The sequence below is a fragment of the Gracilinanus agilis genome, chromosome 3 (assembly GCF_016433145.1).
Source record: "Gracilinanus agilis isolate LMUSP501 chromosome 3, AgileGrace, whole genome shotgun sequence".
Lineage (NCBI taxonomy): Eukaryota > Metazoa > Chordata > Mammalia > Didelphimorphia > Didelphidae > Gracilinanus > Gracilinanus agilis.
Window position 1 is genome coordinate 485,503,094 of NC_058132.1, and position 5,385 is coordinate 485,508,478.

Here is a 5,385-nt window from a genome sequence, read left to right on the forward strand (position 1 = left end):
TGTTTTCAAAGCAAAAAATGTCAGTCTGTTATTTCCACTGCAAAATTGTATCCTGTAAGGAGCCTTAGTCCTGTTTTTATTTTTTAAATGGCTCTAGCAGAATGCTCTGAAGTAATTAAGCTTATAATGGAGACCAGTTTTCTGTTATACAAAAATACTCATCAGAGTAATTCCAAACAAAGAAACAAAGATAGGTTTGAAAAGCACACTAGGATGTCTCGGAATCTGGTAAACAGAAATCCATATCATTTTTTTTTTTTACTAGTGAAATTCCATGGTCATAATGAAGTACCCACTGCTGGGTATTATATAGCAGAAATGATATTAACCAACTAAATATGACCAGAAAAGGGTGATCCTAGACTTGTATTAGTGAAGACATGGCACATGTGCCAGAAGGGGTTGCTGTATTCCCTCTCTACTGCACCCGAGGACATTTTTTGCATGCCCTGCCCCTCTGCCCAGCCACCCAATGTGAGCACTTCCTCCCTCAGCTGTCTGGGGGAATGCGAGGGCACTCACTGGTAGCTTGACGGTGCAGTTTGGGCATGCGATCTCTAAAAGGTTCACCAACACTGTCGTAGACAAACAGATGCTACATTAGAAATTTGTTCTCTTGATCTTCAATGCCTTTGAAAATGCCCAGAAATATCCTTCCACAATTTACTTATCTTTTCATGCCTCTCTAAAATGATAGATAATAGTAGAGATAGCAGAGATAATAGTAAAATCTCACATTTGGGTTCAAAATATCATCTGCATGAATACAAGATTAAGGAAGGATGGCTGGATAATAATTTATCTGAAAAATATCAATAAGTTTAGTGGCCTTCAAGTTCAATAGGAGTAGATGGTATGATATGGTGGTACAAAATGTTATTACAATCTTGAGCTTCATTGAAATGCATCCTGTCTGAAGCTAGGGAGCTGATAGTCCCATTATAATTTTCTCTGGTCCAAACACATTTGGAATTTTAGGTTCAGTACAGATCCAGAGCAGGTGATTAATGAAGTGACCAACAACACAGATTCTACAATTCATGCTTGATTAATGCTAACACTACAGATTTTCAATTGATGTTTAACTAGTGCTAACTGGTGAGAACTACAAGATTTCGGGGTATGATTTCAGAGTAGTATCCTGTTACTACCTCTTACTGCCCACTGCCAGTCTCCATGAAAGGGACCTGCAGTTGGCGTTGACTTTGGCACCCCTTTTTCCTGTGGGGGAGTCTTAAAACAGGGGAAAGTGGAGATCATTACTAATGACCAAGGAAATAAGACCATCCCAAGTTATGGTCTTCTACCGAGCTATACCTTCTACCTCTACCAACACAGATGTTGATTCAGTGATATGGCAGGGAATCAAGTTCCAGGGAACCCCAACCAACACAGACTTTGATGCCAAGTGTCTGATTGGTCACAGATCTGATGTCACAATTGTGTAGTTGGCATGAAGCATTTAACTTTCATGGTGATGAATGACACAGGCAGTCCCAAGTTCTAAGTGGAGTACAAAGGGTGGACTAAATTTATCTAGAAGATGTCTTTCTTATGGTCTTGAGCAAGATGAAGGAAATTGCTGAAGCTTAACGTAGGAAAACTCTTTCAAACACTGTTGTCACGATACCACAGCCTACCTCAGTGATTCCCAACTTTCAGGCCACCAGAGATGCTGAAATTATCACTCGCCTCAATGCTCTGAATCATCAATGGGCCAACTGCTGCTGTTGCTGTTGCTTACGACATGGGCAAAACAGTTGCTTCTGAGAAACGTATTGATCTTTGGACTTTGTGGGTCACACTTGTGACATCTCCATTCTTACCACTAAAGAGGCATCTTTGAAGTCAAATGCACAGCTTGGGATACCCAATTGGGTGTGGACTTTGACAACTGCCAGGTCAACCATTTGGTTGCTGATCCCAAATGAAAACACTAAAAAGACATCAGGGAGAACGAGAAGGGTCTCTAATGACTATTCACCACTAGTGAATGTGCAAAGAGTACCCTTTCTTCCTGGCTAACATTGAGATGGATTCCCTCTACGAATGTAACTTTTTTTTGTATTTCTTTTCCTCTACCATCCATAGAAGAGTTAAATGCTGACCTTTGCCATGGCACACTGAATTCTATGGAAAGGTCCCTAAGGGATGCCAAGCTAGATAATGCACAGATTTGTGACATCTTGGTGGGTGATTCTACTCATATCCTCAAATTCCAGAAACTTCTGCAAAACTTCCACCAGAGTATTAGTCCTAAACAAAGCTGTTACCTATGGTGCAAATGTCGAGGCTGCCTCTTGTTCAGAGACAAATCTGAGAATGTCAGGACTTGCTGCTTTTAGATGTCATTTCTCTTTCTTTTGGTTTTGAAACTTGTGGTAGAATTATCCAATTCAAACCAATAAATATTTATTGATTGCCCACTACATGCCAGGCACTGTGTTAAGAAGTGAGGATGTAGTTAATAAAAAGTGAAGCACTAGAGCAGCTAGGTGGCTCAGTGGATTGAGAGCCAAGCTAGAGGGGTCCTGGGTTCAGATCTGGATTCAGATCTGGCTTTAGATACTTCCTAGCTGTGTGACCCTGAGCAAGTTACTTAACCCCCATTGTCTAGCCTTCACTATTCTTCTGCCTTGGAACCAATATACAGTATTGATTCTAAGATAGAAGGTAAGGGTTTAAAAAAAAGGGAAGCTCAAACTGTCTTCTCAATCCCCTAAACCAGTGATGGGCAAACTGCTGCCAGAGGATCAGATGCAATCCCCTGAAATGTTCTATCCGGCCACGTGACATTATTCCTAATCTGACAAATACAATGAGTAGGATACAACACAATGAAACACCGAAAGAGTTGCCTTAGAAACAGACTGACAGATGAGCATTTCCTTTCCTTTGGCCCCCTCTTTAAAAAGTTTGCCCATCACTGCCCTAAACTATGTTGAGATCTCCCTTCTTTTGTCTAAATGTAAAAACTGGCAGAGTGAAGACCTGCTCTTTGTTTGTCTGCAAACAAGAACTCTCTTAGGTGATGAAGTAATCAATCAGCCAGATAGATGCCACGTTGGAGGCAAGCACCCAGTGTCAGAGTGACTTGGAATCTGCAAGACCTGACACTTCCTAGGAGGAAGTCTCTTGAATTCTTTTTGTGTGAGATAAAAGGGAGCAGGAGTACCCAACCACTCAAATTTAAAAAAAAAAAAAAAAAAAAAAAAAAAAAAAAAAAAAAAAAAAAAAACCTGAAATCAGAAAGTGAGAGCAGAAGAGACAGAACTTTTATTCTTTTTTCATGAAAAAGGGCACACACCTTAGTGAGGCAGAAATGCAAATGCCTGGGTGCAAATTCAAATGTTATATAGGTTCCTGATAGCAAGACTGCCCCCTTCCTCTTCTGTCCAGCCTCCTTTCGCCTGGGAGCCAGGACTTACAATCTAGGCAGGAAGTCTACCTCAGTCAAAAAACAGCAAGATACATGAGGTCATCCCTTGGGAGCTAAGAGTGTCACCCTAAATTTTCAAGGGTAAGAAGAGGCGGAACAGCTGGGCTGAGTAAGATACTGTTCCCTTATTTCTTAAGCCCTGACGATGTCTTTGAAGCAAGATAAAAAGTCTGATCCAGACATCCTTAAAGCTAAAAACAGACTTATTTACACATTTCATTCCTGATTGGGGAGGGGAGGGGGGCCTTGAGAATCATACACTTTATTCCATCTCATTCTGTTTCCTAGGTGGCTTCTGTCCAATGAGAAACCTCTAAGGATGTGCTGAAGAGGAATTGGATGATGTCTTCACAAAGAGCACATATTGGCTTTCGGGACAGGAAGTGAGGTTGTTTTTTTTTTCCTTTTCCTACCCAAGCCTGGCAGCTCAGCTACTCTCACTCCTGTCTCTCTCTCTCATGTAGGCTCCCCTAGGGTTATTTTTAGCATTTGTTCAGACTGTATAGGGAATCTGCTGGCTGGTTAAAAATATGGAGTGGTCTTTCATAAAATAATATTACAAAACTAAAAATATAGCCTCCAAATAATTTCAGTCATCTCAAAAGAAAGGCAGGCCTTGGCTCTCAAAAAACTTGCAACCTAATAGGGGGAGAAAATATCCAAAAAGAGGCTGAAAATAGGTGGGGTACAGAGAGTAGCCCTGGAGACAACTTGTTCCCTGGAGTCAAAATCAGGGCAAGCAGTAGAGTGAGCTTGAGAGTGCAGTTCCTGCCCTCTAGAATGAAGGCATTAGGAGGGATTTGGTATGGCACCCTCCATCTTTCTAATCAGAGGATAAAGGAGGATGAGAGTGGTAGTGTCAATCAAGGCTTAAGTTAGCATCATGGATATGAGATTAGAAACGATAATCTTATCCTGGGAAGAGCATTTTATTGTGGGGTGCAGAAACCAGGCAAAGCAGAGGATGTAACATGAAGTGAGTTATGACAGTTCTGATTAAATGCCAAACAGCCCACCCTACCAGAAGACACAAACACTGACCACCTACTCAGACGACTACTCTAATGGGCTTGTTCAGGTTCACATAGGTAAAAGAAAAATGGCAAGTCTGAACTCACAAGGGTGTTCTTCAGAGAGAAGTAACATTCGGCATTGATGAAAATGTGTCTGCTATGGATAGGAACACAGGCAAGGAGATTAAGATCACCATCACACAGGCCTCAAGACAGGAGTCCCAGGTTCAAATCTGACCTCAGACACTTCCTAGCTGTGTGATCCTGGACAAATTACTTGACCTCCATTGCTTAGCCTTTACTGCTCTCCTGCCTTGAAACAAATACAAAGTATTGATTCGAAGATGGAAAGCAAAGGCTTAATTTTTTTTTTAAAAGATCATCGTCACCAATGACAAAGGTCATCAGAGCAGACACTGAGTGTGTGGTCCAGGAAACTGAGCAGCACAAAGTTGGAGATGAGAAGCAAAAAGACAAGATACGATCAAGAATGCACTTGGATCTTATGTTTTCAACATGAAGGCTAGTGTAGAGGATGAGAAACTCCGAGGTACAACTGGTGATGAAGACTTTACAGATGTAACCATATAATCAACTGGCTGTATATGAACCAAACTACTGAAAAGGAAGAATTTGGACGTCTGCAGAAAGAAATGGAAAGCGTTTGCAATTGCATCGTTACTAAGCTATGCCAAAGAGCAGAAGGCGTACCTCAGAGGTAACCAGATGGTAGACCAGCCCCATCCAGGGGTGCTTCTTATAGACTCATCACATCAATTTAAAACACCAGAAGAAAGAACATGGTTTTCCAAAAGTTGAAGGACTCAAATTTGTAGCTAAAACAGTAACTTTTAAGCTACTTTGCAAATCTGGGTGTTCTGAATTCTTAAATATGTGAAACGAAGAGCATTGCACTTCATCAATTTTGTAAAC

At 41.1% G+C, this 5,385-nt stretch overlaps 1 pseudogene; it reads left to right on the forward strand.

The window, feature by feature from the left end:
- The first annotated feature begins 213 nt into the window (after nucleotides 1-213).
- Nucleotides 214-5,174, forward strand: LOC123241735 (annotated as a pseudogene).
- Nucleotides 5,175-5,385: the final 211 nt, after the last annotated feature.